This window comes from Mesoplodon mirus (genome assembly GCF_964341445.2).
Source record: "Mesoplodon mirus genome assembly, chromosome: 13".
Classification (NCBI taxonomy): domain Eukaryota; kingdom Metazoa; phylum Chordata; class Mammalia; order Artiodactyla; family Ziphiidae; genus Mesoplodon; species Mesoplodon mirus.
Window position 1 is genome coordinate 25,142,295 of NC_138989.1, and position 14,934 is coordinate 25,157,228.

Below are 14,934 nucleotides of genomic sequence, written 5' to 3' on the forward strand. Positions count from 1 at the left end.
TACATTGACTAGTATCAACAGAGAGTAGGGCAGGCCCTTACGTATCTGATGAAGCTGACCAGTGACGGAAGCGTCACCAAGGGAGATGGGATCCCTGAACGCTTCTCAGGCTCCAGCTCTGGGGCTGACTGCTACCTGACCATTGCCAACATCCAGTCTGAGGACGAGACTGAGTATATCTGTGGTGTCAGCTATAAAACTGATGGCCAGTATGGATACCACAGTGACCCAGACAAAGGGGAAGTGAGGCCAAAACCTCCCTACCGTGCCCTCCGTCCCACGGCACCAGGGTGAGCTTCTCCCTGTGTGTCCCCGGATTCCTGACCTTTGAGTCTTCCCCTTGTAAACCCCTCACCCCCAAACTCTCCCTGAGTAAACCCACCCCCATGCAGGTCCCACCACATCCACACGCCCCGGGGCCTGTGTTGCTAAGAAGTGAAATCAGCAGGAGCCTGTGACGGAAGCACAGAGGGACACACGGCAGGATGTGAGGACAAGGATGGAAAAGGGAAGACAAGGAGACCATACCCTGCTGTGATAAGATGGTGAACCATCAGGGAGGGATCTGCCCCTATGGACTCGATCAGAGAGAGATGGACACCCATTCGAGGGCATCTCTCTGGTCAAGGTCATAATAGGGTCAGGGTCTGGGTGAGAACACTGTCATCCTGTCTGTGAAAGGGACTGATGAATAGGGTGGAGGACGGTATCTCCTCCCACGTTGGTCCACCCCTGTGGACATAGGATTAGTGACCTAATAAGAAGAGACCAGAAACACACCACCAACCCCGAGTGAGTCACTGAGACAGACCATCTAAGGACAGAGACAGAAAGTGCCTTCAGGGAGCCGTGGGAGAGCTTGCACTGAAAACAATATTAGGGCATCTCGATCACAGACTTCTGACCTCGAGAAGCATGGAAAATAAATTTGTGGTGTTTAAGCAACATGTGGGTGGTATTTTTCCATGGCTGCCTGAGCTGACTAAGACAGGAGGTGGGAACACTTGCGTGTAGGTGTTTATGGGAGCATTAGTCTTCATTTCTCTGAAATAAAATCCCAAGGGTACAATTCCTAGATTGTACATAATTGCATGTTTAGTTTCATAGTAGCTGCAAAGCTGTTTTCTAGGGTGGTTGTTGCACTTTATATTCCTACCAGCAACAGCTGAGCGACCAGTCCCTCTGCTGAGCAGCCAGCGTTGGTTTTGCCACTGTTTTTTACTTTAGCCCATCGGCTACATTCTGACTGGTGTGTAGTGGCGACTCTTTAGGGTGTGACTGACATTGCCCTAACGACTCACGGGGACCATCTTCCCGTGTGCTCATCGGACATCTGTACATTCCCGAAAAAATGTCTGTTCACATCATTTCCCAAATTCCACTTGCATTTTAGTTGTTTTGTTTATTGATTAGTTTTGACATATGTTTTAATGCATATACAAGTTTTTTGATGCATATGTGAGTGGAAAGTATTTTCTTCCACTTTACTGGATTTTTCAACTCCATAAAAAGGACTTTTATAGAACAAATGCTTTTCATTTGAATACATTTCAATTTATCTTCTTCCTTTTACAAATCATGCATGTATTGTCAAGTCCAAGAATTCTTGCCTAGGTCTAGATAAGGAAGCCATTTTTCCTTTTTTTAAAAAATATAAAATGAAAAAGATTATATATGCTGATTTGAATCACTTTGCTGTGCACCTGAAACTAAAACAACATTGTAAATCAACTATACTTCGAAAAATAAAAATAAAAAACTTTAAAGAAACATACTAAAAACTCTGCCAGAGGTACATGACCAGTGTCCCTGTATCTGCTGCTGGAATTCTGGGCTCTCGCAGCAGCATGACCGTGGTCCCCGCGGTGCCAGCTTCCAGCACTGTCCAGCCCACCACACGATAACCTCATCCGCAGAGAGGATGCCTGTGTGTCCCCAAGGCCCACGGGGGAGCCCAGGAGCATATTGAGAAGTGTGTGCACATGCTGGGGCAGGGGCAGCCTTTCTCACTCAGCACCAGGAAGAGTCTGGGGATCTGGGCTCAGGCCTGGAAGTCAGGTCCCAGTTGAACTCCTCCTTGGATCACAGCTGTTCTCTGCTCAGCAGGGAGACAGTCACAAGGCCAAAGGTGGCAGGAAGGAGATTTGCATGAGGCCACCCCTTCTGAGGATAAGAGAGGCCCAGAGGCCCCACCCCAGCTGTGAGCTCAGAGGCAGAGCTCGGGGCGTCTCCACCATGGCCTGGACCCCTCTCCTGCTCCCCCTCCTCACTCTCTGCACAGGTGCTGTCCCCAGGCTCAGCCCGAAAAGTGACCAGAGCTCAGCCTGGTCCAGAACTTCAGCTCAGCACAGGAGCTGCTACAGGGGGCATGAGGCGGCAGGGATGAGACCCTCTTCCTCACCCTCACTCTCCTCTCCTCTCTTGCAGGTTCTGTGGCCTCTTCTCAGCTGACTCAGCCACCTGCGGCATCTGTGTCCTTAGGACAGACGGCCAGGATCACATGCCAAGGAGACAGGGCAGGAAGCTATTATGTTAGCTGGTACCAGCAGAAGCCAGGCCAGGCCCCTGTGCTGGTCATTCATTGGTATAACGACCGGGCCTCAGGGATCCCTGACCGATTCTCTGGCTCCAAATCAGGCAACACAGCCACCCTGACCATCAGCGGGGCCCAGGCCGAGGACGAGGCTGACTATTACTGTGCATCAGCTGGCAGCAGTGATTATCTTCACAGTGACACAGGCAGACGGGGAAGTGAGACACAAACCCCCTCCCCGTCTGGCTCACACTGTCCTCCAGCCCCAGGAGGACTATGCACAAAACAGTGACAGGTGTGGCCTGGTTCTTCAAGATCTGAGACCCCAGACTGCCCCTCCTCTCAGCCCTCCAGGCAGGCTCTGCACAGGGGGCTCAGGAGTGATTATGGGCTGACGGACCCGGCAGTCTCAGTGTCTGGACTGTGGTGTTGACTTGAGGAAATAAGGCCTGAATGAAGGACAGACAGAGAGGGCAGAGACCCAGAGCTAGTGGACCCTGGATGTCCACATGGTGCTGACTGGCCACTCATGAGCCCAAATCTCTTGGATGCATGCCCAGAACCACCCAGCTCGTCAGAGCTCTGTAACCTCCAGGATCCTGTGACAACCTGGGACTCAAAACAAGGCAAAGCAGCACAGTGGCCAGACTGGGGGCCACCACGTCCCTCCTCCGGGTTCACCCACCTCACACCTATTTTGGAGCCGCTGGCAGCTCCCATGTCTGCCCTCCCTGGGGAGGGCTGTCATTGTCAGACAGTCCCCCCAAGGTCACGTCCCCTGGTGCCATCTAAAAAAGTGTAAGAGCAAGTACAGAAAGGATTTAACTGTGACCAATTACCTTTGTTGCAACTAATAATAATAAGAAAGAAAGAACATAAGGAGAAACAAAATATCCCATACCAAGCAATGAAAGATTCACAATACCTAAATATCAAAAATTTCCTGTAAGGAATCAGAAAAATAAGAGTCAGAATAAGGACAAAAATCAGGTAATCCAAACTTGCCCTGAATGGCCCAGATGATGTATTTGATAGACAAGGACACAAGAGCAACTTTTATAGTTATAGTCCATTTGTTCTTGAGGTTGAGGAAAGATTGAACATGTTAAATGGAGACACAGGGTGTAGAAACCTGATCCACATAGAATTTCGACAAATGAAAAGTACAACATCTGAGATTAAAATAAACTGGATGAGACTGAGAGCACATAGATGCTGCAGAAGAAGATCACTGAACTTGATGAAATAGGAGTAGAAACTATTCAAAACCAAACACAGACCCCCCCGAAAAAAATGATGAGAATTGTCATCCACTGCCCAAAACCCACCCATGTGGCCTGAGAAAAAGTCTCCTCTTAACAAATTTTGCCCATCATTCCAGGGTCTAGAATCTAACACAAGCTTAGTTTGATGAGTTTAGGACAGTTAAGATCCATACCAAGTGGCCTTAGAAAGATTAAGGAGGCCAGCAGGAGAGGGTGAGGGTGTCCATGGTGACCTGGAACAGAGCTCCTGAGACCTGGTGGACTCACTGAATGGGTTGAAGGGCCCCATAATCCAGTATGAACTCACCTTAAGTAATTACATCTGAATGGACCCTATTTCCAAATCAGGTCCCACTCTTGGGCACTGGTGGTTAGGACTTCAACTGGCAATTGTTAGAGGTCCTACAATATGTTTGTGTACTTTGGTGTGGCCAGAAAATTTTGTCAGTGGCAAATCCCAAGCCCAAGACTTTTCCCTTCCATCCCATTCCTACATCCACTATTCCACTGTCTCTGCTTTCTATTAAGTGTATGGATAAGGATTAAGGATATTCATAGATGGAAGAGGAGTAAATATTCATGTGTGCTTCATACATATCAAGACCCATCTGTGTTCTTCCTACTTATTATCTTGTTTAATCACAACTAATCAATGAAGAAGCATCGCCATTATATCCCATCTTACAGATGCGGAGGCTGAGGCATGAAGGGCAGAGCAAGTTGTTTCAAGTCAGAACTGGAACGGGGCAGAGCCGGCAGCAAAGAGGTCCCTCCTCCCGAGTTCATGGACTTCCCCACCTTCCTGTGGCCCCTCATGGTGCTTCCCAAGCTAAGACATGGCCTTTCCTGAATGTGCTAGCAAGTTCTCCCTCCTATTTCAGACACAAGTGACTGACATTGTGACTTTGCAGTGCTGCCCTATCCATTACATACACTATTTGAACCACATATGTAATTTTAAATTATCCAGTAAACACTTTTTAAAAATTAGGAGAAACCGATGCAGTTAGTTTCCATAATAGGTTTTGCTGAACTAAATTACTTGAAAATATCATTTAAATATGAATTAAATATAAAAATATTGATACATTCTACACTACACTATCCTAAATCCTTGAAATGTGCTGGGTCTTTCAGATCTACAGCACATCTCACTGCGACCACCCACATTGCACGTTCAGAAGCCTCATTGGCTTGTGGCCACCATGTTGGACAGAGCAGGTGAGATGGATGTGGTTTCCTTGGGGTAACCGTGCCTGTAGTACATACTCACCACACCAAGAGGCGATGGAGGGTCCCAAGCCCAGAGTCTTTCCTGGAGAGGAGCTACTGATCCATTTTCCACCCAGACCAGAGATATTGAGGGTACCTCAAAATGAGGAGATTTAATATATGTATCCGTGTGACTTCTTTCTGAAAGGCAACATAGTAAATACAACCACAATTTTAAAGGTGGTTCTGAATCATTAAACACATTTTTATTATAGTCTGTAAAATGAATGGCAATACTCGGTACATTTTAAGGTAAATAGTGTGACATCACCCCTTTCAGTAGGGAGATCATTTCCATAAACACCACAAGTCATAAAGTTATATTTTGTGAAAAGATCTAGATGGAAAGGTGGGCCATAGGAATATTTTATTGACATTGGAAATGGATCACCTGAATACAGAAGAGCGGGTGGTGACAGTAGGGGCTCAGGGGGCCTGGAGTAGGAATGGAGGAAACTATGGGGTGTTTTGAGGGGGCAGGGAGGGGAGTGGGCTGAAAGGTCAAGCTCTGAAGTCAGTCCCTTGGATGGAATCTTGACCCATGCAGCCCTGTCTGGGGGAATCTGGGAAAATCATTTACCCTCCCAATGATGGCTTCTCCTCATTAGACTGGGGAGAGGTTGTGCCTTCAGCAGAGGGCGCTGTGGGATTATTATGATGCCAGGTGAGGTGCTGCAGGAAACTCACCAAGGGTCTGGCATATTCTGGGGGCTCCAAAGTTGTTATTCTATTAAAGTAGCTACATGTGTAGGAAGACGTCCATCTTGGGGGCACCAAGGGGCACTGTGGGTCCTGACTGGGACCCTCATAGGTCCAAGTCCCCTGGGGAGGGCTCAAGTGCAAAGGGCATGACTGACGCTTCCTTGAAGACACTTCTCTTGAGGAGAGTAAATCTCTCTCTGAAACCCACAGGTGGCCCTACTTCTGACCCCAGGGAGTCCCCAGCGTGAGGTCCCTGGGCTCAGGGCTCAGCCAGGAGCTGAGACACAGGGTGGGGAGGGAGGAGTAGATTTGCATTCACTGCTCCTCCCTTTTTGAGCTGCAAGGGGAGAGGATAAGACAGAGACCTGGAGAGGCCAGTCCAGCTGGGCAGCCTCAGTGCAGAGCTCGCAGAAGGACCTCCCACCATGACGTGGGTGCCCTTCTACCTCCTGCCCCTCCTGGTTCAACACAGGTCAGAGTGGCCCAGGGACTCGAGGCCTCCCAGTCCCTCCCTCCAGCACAGTCCTGAGGGTCACCTGCCCTGTGTCAATGCCATCAACCAACCCTTGCATTTCTGTCTGCAGGTCTCTGTGCTGTGCCTGTGCTGACCCAGACCCCGTCTGCATCTTCTCCCCTTGGAGGCTCGGCCAAGCTCACCTGCACCCTGAGCAGTGAGCACAGCACGTACTACATTGAGTGGTATCAACAGAGAGCAGGGCAGGCCCCTAGGTATCTGATGAAGCTGACCAGTGACGGAAGCGTCACCAAGGGGGATGGGATCCCCGACCGCTTCTCAGGCTCCAGCTCTGGGGCTGACCGCTACCTGACCATCACCAACATCCAGTCTGAGGACGAGACTGAGTATATCTGTGGTGTCAGCTATAAATCTGGTGGCCAATATGGATACCACAGTGACACAGACAAAGGGGAAGTGAGGCCAAAACTTCCTTCCCATGCCCTCCGTCCCACGGCACCAGGGTGGGTCTGTCCCCAGTGTCCTGACCTTTGAGTCTTCCCCTTGCAAACCCCTCAGCCCCAACCTCTCCCAGAATCACCCCCAGGGAGGGGCAGACACATGTTAAAATTTACGTGGTTTTGATGAGGTGGGATTCTGCTTCCTCCTCACAGGCCTGTGTGGGCAATGCTGGGAGAGACCAGCCCAGCCCAGGGTGGAACAGGACACTGAGAAAGGGCTGAGCTGAGATGACCCTGTCCCAAGTAACCCCCAGGCCATGTGCTCCAAGTCTCTCAGGGAAGCAACATGGATCATGGCATCCAGAGGCCGCATGCCGGTCATGGTACCAAGTGACCTGACTTGGGTGCCCCGGGTGCAGAGCAGGACCCTGGCCAGGACTGAGGGCTCAGCAGGAAGCACTGGGCCTCTGTGGAGGGAGGATAGGAACCTTGACCCCACGGTGGGTGCAGAGCTGAGTCCTTAGGGGGTCAGGCGGCGGTGAGGGGGTCTGTGGTAGTACAGACTTGGAGCTCGGCCAAACTTCTCCTGCTGGGGAAGGGTCTCAGCTTTGGTGACAAGAATGGCTCCCAATTCACCCACAGGACTTTCTAGGGACTAGCCAGCACCACGTTCCCTGGGACAGCAGCAGGGCTGGGGAACGGGGATGCTGAGCTGGAGAATATGGTCCCCTTAGTGCAGTCGGACCCCCAGTGACAGAGGCCTGAGAGGCAAAGTCCAGGAGCTGTCCGTGGCCTGGAGGACTCCATGGGGGCAAGAGGGGAGGAGGGGGCTGGTCTTCGTGGGAGGGATGACAGGGGGCCGGGGGCAGTACTGGACAGGATATCAGGCCTCCGTCCTGCAGTGACCTCTGTCCCCGACTCTGCCGGGACTCATAGGGTACACAGGGCCCTCTCCTGTCACCCCACCCCGGAAAGGATTGTTCTCTCCAAGGGTTTGCTGTGACTTTGTCCCAAACAAGGACTCGTGCAGGTCCCTCTAGGGGAGAGTGTCCTGCTCCCCTTACACTTAGGAAAGGGAGCCTGGAGGATGGCAGTGAGTAAACCCACCCCCATGCAGATCCCACCACATCCACACGCCTCGGGGCCTGTGCTGCTGAGAAATGAATACAGCAGGAGACTGTGATGGACACACAGAGGGACACCCGGCATGGTTTGAGGACAAGGATGGAAAAGGGAAGACGATGAGAGCATACCCGGCTGTGCTTAGATGGCGACCCACCAGGGAGGGGTCTGCCCCTATGGACTCGATCAGAGAGAGATGGACACCCATTCGAGGGCATCTCTCTGGTCAAGGTCATAATAGGGTCAGGGTCTGGGTGAGAACACTGTCATCCTGTCTGTGAAAGGGACTGATGAACAGGATGGAGGACGGTATCTCCTCCCAGGTTGGTCCGCACCTGTGGACATAGGATTAGTGACCTTATAAGAAGAGACCAGAAACACACCCCCAACCCTGAGTGAGCCACTGAGACAGACCATCTAAGGACAGAGCCAGAAAGTGCCTTCAGGGAGCTGGGGGAGAGCTTGCACTGAAAACAATATTAGGGCATCTCGATCACGGACTTCTGACCTCCAGAAGCATGGAAAATAAAATTGTGGTGTTTAAGCAATTTGTGGGTGGTATTTTTCCATGGCTGCCTGAGCTGACTAAGACAGGAGCTGGGAACACTTGCGTGTAGGTGTTTATGGGAGCATTAGTCTTCATTTCTCTGAAATAAAATCCCAAGGGTACAATTCCTAGATTGTACATAATTGCATGTTTAGTTTCATAGTAGCTGCAAAGCTGTTTTCTAGGGTGGTTGTTGCACTTTATATTCCTACCAGCAACACCTGAGCGACCAGTCCCTCTGCTGCGCAGCCAGCATTGGTTTTGCCACTGTTTTTTACTTTAGCCCATCGGCTCCATTCTGACTGGTGTGCAGGGGCGACTCTTTAGGGTGTGAATGACATTCCCCTAACGACTCACGGGGACCATCTTCCCGTGTGCTCATCGGACCTCTGTACATTCCCGAAAAAATGTCTGTTCACATCATTTCCCAAATTCCACTTGCATTTTAGTTGTTTTGTTTATTGATTAGTTTTGACATATGTTTTAATGCATATACAAGTTTTTTGATGAATATGTAAGTGGAAAGTATTTTCTCCCACTTTACTGGATTTTTCAACTCCATAAAAAGGACTTTTATAGAACAAATGCTTTTCATTTGAATACATTTCAATTTATCTTCTTCCTTTTACAAATCATGCATGTATTGTCAAGTCCAAGAATTCTTGCCTAGGTCTAGATAAGGAAGCCATTTTTCCTTTTTTTTTTTAAATATAAAATGAAAAAGAATATATATGTTGATTTGAATCACTTTGCTGTGCACCTGAAACTAAAACAACATTGTAAATCAACTATACTTCGAAAAATAAAAATAAAAAAACTTTAAAGAAATATAATAAAAACTCTGCCAGAGGTACATGACCAGTGTCCCTGTATCTGCTGCTGGAATTCTGGGCTCTCACAGCGGCATGACCGTGGTCCCCGCGGTGCCAGCTTCCAGCACTGTCCAGCCCACCACACGATAACCTCATCCACAGAGAGGACGCCTGTGTGACCCCAAGGCCCACGGGGGAGCCCAGGAGCAGACTGGGAGGTGTGTGCACATGCTGGGGCAGGGGCAGCCTTTCTCACTCAGCACCAGAAAGAGTTCTGGGGACCTGGGCTCAGGCCTGGAACTCAGGTCCCAGTTGAACTCCTCCTTGGATCCCAGCTGTTCTCTGCCTAGCAGGGAGCCGGTCACAAGGCCAAAGGTGGCAGGAAGGAGATTTGCATGAGGACACCCCTTGTGAGGATAAAAGAGGCCCAGAGGCCCCATCCCAGTTGTGAGCTCAGAGGCAGAGCTCGGGACGTCTCCACCATGGCCTGGACCCCTCTCCTGCTCCCCCTCCTCACTCTCTGCACAGGTGCTGTCCCCAGGCTCAGCCCGAAAAGTGACCAGAGCTCAGCCTAGTCCAGACCTTCAGCTCAGCACAGGAGCTGCTGCAGGGGGCATGAGGCTGCAGGGATGAGACCCTCTTCCTCACCCTCACTCTCCTCTCCTCTCTTGCAGGTTCTGTGGCCTCTTCTCAGCTGACTCAGCCACCTGCGGCATCCGTGTCCTTAGGACAGACGGCCAGGATCACTTGCCAGGGCGATAGCTTAGGAAGCAATTATGCTAGCTGGTACCAGCAGAAGCCAGGCCAGGCCCCTGTGCTGGTCATTGATGGGTATAACAACCGGGCCTCAGGGATCCCTGACCGATTCTCTGGCTCCAAATCAGGCAACACAGCCACCCTGACCATCAGCAGAGCCCAGGCCGAGGACGAGGCTGACTATTACTGTGCATCAGCTGACAGCAGTGATTATCCTCACAGTGACACAGGCAGACGGGGAAGTGAGACACAAACCCCCTCCCCGTCTGGCTCACACTGTCCTCCAGCCCCAGGAGGACTATGAACAAAACAGTGACAGGTGTGGCCTGGTTCCTCAAGATCTGAGCCCCCCAGGCTGCCCCTCCTCCCAGCTCTCTAGGCAGGCTCTGCACAGGGGGGTCAGGAGTGATTATGGACGGCCTGGACCAGGCTGTCTCAGTGTCTGGGCTGTGGGGTTGACTTGAGGAAATAAGGCCTGAATGAAGGACAGACAGAGAGGGCAGAGACCCAGTGCTAGTGGACCCTGGATGTCCACATGGTGCTGACTGGCCACTCATCAGCCCAAATCTCTTGGATGGATGCCTAGAACCATCCAGCTCGTCAGAGCTCTGGAACCTCCAGGATCCCGTGACACGCTGGAACTCCGGACAAGGCAAAGCAGCACAGTGGAGAGAGTGGGGTCACCACGTCCCTCCTCCGGGTTCACCCACCTCACACATATGCTGGAGCCCCTGGCAGCACCCAGCTGTGCCCTCCCTGGTGAGTGCTGTCGTTGTAGAGACAGCTCCCCCAAGGTCGTGTCCCCTGGTTCCATCTAAAAATGTGTAAAAGCAATTACAGAAAGGATTTAACTGTGACCAAGTACCTTTGTTGAAATTAAAAAAAAATAAGAAAGAAAGAACATAGGGAGAAACAAAATATCCCATATCCAGCAAGGGAAGATTCACAATACCTGAATATCAAAAATTTCCTGTAAGAAATCAGAAAAATAAGAGTCAGAATAAGTAGAAAATTCAGTTAATCAAAACTTGCCCTGAATGGCCCAGAAGATGTATTTCATAGTCAAGGACGAAAAAGCAACTTTTATAGTTATAGTCCATTTGTTCTTGAGGTTGAGGAAAGATGGAACACGTTAAATGGAGACACAGAGTGTAAACACATGATCCACATTGAATTTCTGCAAATGAAAACTACAACATCTGAGATTAAAATAAACCGGATGAGACTGAGAGCACATAGATGCTGCAGAAGAAGATCACTGAACTTGAAGAAGTAGCAGTAGAAACTATTCAGAATCAAACACAGATCCCCTCCCCCCAAAAATGATGAGAGATGTCATCCCCTGTCCAAAACCCACCCATGTGCCCTGAGAAAAAGTCTCCTCTTAACAAATTTTGCCCATCATTCCAGGATGTAGAGTCTGACACAAGCTCAGTTTGATGAGTTTAGGAAAGTTAAGCTCCAGACCCAAGTGGCCTTAGAAAGACTAAGGAGGCCAGCAGGAGAGGGTGAGGGTGTCCATGGTGACCTGGAACAGAGCTCCTGAGACCTGGTGGACTCACTGAATGGGTTGAAGGGCCCCTCAATCCAGTGTGAACTCACCTTAAGTAATTACATCTGAATGGACCCTATTTCCAAATCAGGTCCCACTCTTGGGCACTGGTGGTTAGGACTTCAACTGGCAATTGTTAGAGGTCCTACAATATGTTTGTGTACTTTGGTGTGGCCAGAAAATTTTGTCAGTGGCAAATCCCAAATCCAAGACGTATCGCTTCCATCCCATTCCTACATCCACTATTCCACTGTCTCTGCTTTCTATTAAGTGTATGGATAAGGATTAAGGATATTCATAGATGGAAGAGGAGTAAATATTCATGTGTGCTTCATACATATCAAGACCCATCTGTGTTCTTCCTACTTATTATCTTGTTTAATCACAACTAATCAATGAAGAAGCATCGCCATTATATCCCATCTTACAGATGCGGAGGCTGAGGCATGAAGGGCAGAGCAACTTGTTTCAAGTCAGAACTGGAACGGGGCAGAGCTGGCAGCAAAGAGGTCCCTCCTCCTGAGTTCCTGGACTTCCCCACCTTCCTGTGGCCTCTCATGGTGCTTTGCAAGCTAAGACATGGCCTTTCCTGAATGTGCTAACAAGTTCTCCCTCCTATTTCAGACACAAGTGACTGACATTGTGACTTTGTAGTGCTGCCCTATCCATTACATACACTATTTGAACCACATATGTAATTTTAAATTATCCAGTAAACACTTTTTAAAAATTAGGAGAAACCGATGCAGTTAGATCCCATAATAGGTTTTGCTTAACTAAATTACTTGGAAATATCATTTCAATGTGAATTAAATATAAAAATATTGATACATTCTACACTACACTATCCTAAATCTTTGAAATGTGCTGGGTATTTCAGATCTACAGCACATCTCACTGCAATCACCCACATTGCACGTTCAGAAGCCCCATTGGCTTCTGGCCACCATGTTGGACAGAGTAGGTGAGATGGATGAGGTTTCCTTGGGGTAACCGTGCCTATAGTACATACTCACCACACCAAGAGGTGATGGAGGGTCCCAAGCCCAGAGTCTTTGCTGGAGAGGAGCTACTGACCCATTTTGCATTCATACCAGGGATATTGAGGGTACCTCAAAAGGAGGAGATTTAATACATGTATCCATGTGACTTCTTTCTCAAAGGCAAGATAGTGAATACAACTACAATTTTAAAGGTGGTTCTGAATCGGTAAACACATTTTTATCATAGTCTGTGAAATGAATGACAATAGTCTGTACATTTTTAAGTAAATAGTGTCACATCATCCTTTCAGTAGGGAGATCATTTCCATAAACCCCACAAATCATAAAGTTATATTTTGTGAATAAATCTAGATGGAAAGATGGACCATAAGGAATATTTTATAGAAATTGGATACGGATCACTTGAATACAGAAGAGAGGGTGGTGACAGGAGGGGCTCAGGAGGCCTGGAGTGAGGATGGAGGAAACTATTGGGGGTTATGAGGGGGCAGGGTGGGGAGGGGGCTGAAAGGTCAGGCTCTGAAGTCAGTCCCTTGGATGCAATCTTGAACCATGCTTCCTTGTCCGGGAGAATCTGGGAAAATTATTTACCCTCCCAATGATGGCTCCTCCTCATTAGACTGGGGAGAGGTTGTGCCTTCAGCAGAGGGCGCTGTGGGATTATTATGATGCCAGGTGAGGTGCTGCAGGAAACTCACCAAGGGTCTGGCATATACTGGGGGCTCAAAAGTTGTCATTCTTTTCAAGTAGCTACATGTGTAGGAAGACGTCCATCCTGGGGGCACCAAGGGGCATTGTTGATCCTGGCTGGGACCCTCATAGGTCCAAGTTCCCTGGGGAGGGCTCAACTGGAAAGGGCATGACTGACACTTCCTTGAAGACACTTCTCTTGAGGAGAGTAAATCTGTCTCTGAAACCCACACGTGGCTCTTCTTCTGACCCCAGGGAGTCCCCAGCCTGAGGCCCCTGGGTTCAGGGCTCAGCCAGGAGCTGAGACACAGGATGGGGAGGGAGGAGTAGATTTGCATTCACTGCTCCTCCCTTTTTGAGCTGCAAGGGGAGCGGATAAGACAGAGACCTGGAGGGGCCAGTCCAGCTGGGTAGCCTCAGTGCAGAGCTTGCAGAAGGACCTCCCACCATGACCTGGGTGCCCTTCTACCTCCTACCCCTCCTGGTTCAACACAGGTCAGATTGGCTCAGGGACTCGTGGGCCTCCTGCCCTTCCCTCCAGCACAGCCCTGAGGGTAACCTGCCCATTGTCAGTGCCTTCAGCCAATATTTGCATTTCTGTCTGCAGGTCTCTGTTCTCTGCCTGTGCTGACAGAGACCCCGTCTGCATCTTCTTCCCTGGGAGGCTCAGCCAAGCTCACCTGCACCCTGAGCAGTGAGCACAGCACGTACTACATTGAGTGGTATCAACAGAGAGTAGGGCAGGCCCCTAGGTATCTGATGAAGCTGACCAGTGACGGAAGCCTCACCAAGGGGGATGGGATCCCCTATCGCATCACAGGCTCCAGCTCTGGGGCTGACCGCTACCTGACCATCGCCAACATCCAGTCTGAGGACGAGACTGAGTATATCTGTGGTGTCAGCTACAAAACTGATGGCCAATATGGTTACCCCAGTGACCCAGACAAAGGGGAAGTGAGGCCAAAACCTCCCTCCCATGCCCTCCGTCCCACGGCACCAGGGTGAGCTGCTCCCTGTCTGTCCCCGGAGTCCTGACCTTTGAATCATACCCTTGTAAACCCCTCACCCCCAACCTCTCCCTGGGTACACCTACCCCCATGCAGGTCCAGGCACGTCCACACGCCCCGGGGCCTGGGCTGCTAAAAAGTGAAAACAGCAGGAGCCTGTGACGGACACACAGAGGGACACACGGCAGGATGTGAGGACAAGGATGGAAAAGGGAAGACGATGAGACCATACCCTGCTGTGCTTAGATGGCGACCCACCAGGGAGGGGTCTGCCCCTATGGACTCGATCAGAGAGAGATGGACACCCATTCGAGGGCATCTCTCTGGTCAAGGTCATAATAGGGTCAGAGTCTGGGTGAGAACACTGTCATCCTGTCTGTGAAAGGGACTGATGAACAGGGTGGAGGACGGTATCTCCTCCCAGGTTGGTCCGCACCTGTGGACATAGGATTAGTGACCTTATAAGAAGAGACCAGAAACACACCACCAACCCCGAGTGAGTCACTGAGACAGACCATGTAAGGACAGAGCCAGAAAGTGCCTTCAGGGAGCCGGGGGAGAGCTTGCACTGAAAACAATATTAGGGCATCTCGATCATGGAGTTCTGACCTCCAGAAGCATGGAAAATAAATTTGTGGTGTTTAAGCAACATGTGGGTGGTATTTTTCCATGGCTGCCTGAGCTGTCTAAGACAGGAGCTGGGAACACTTGCATGTAGGTGTTTATGGGAGCATTCGTCTTCATTTCTCTGAAATAA

General features: G+C 49.9%; 1 gene segment (V, D, J or C); it reads left to right on the forward strand.

Moving 5' to 3' along the window:
• The first annotated feature begins 12,424 nt into the window (after positions 1–12,424).
• On the forward strand, positions 12,425–14,175 carry LOC309814585 (immunoglobulin lambda variable 4-3-like). The segment is given in 2 exons: positions 12,425–12,440; positions 13,778–14,175.
• The last annotated feature ends 759 nt before the right edge of the window (positions 14,176–14,934 follow it).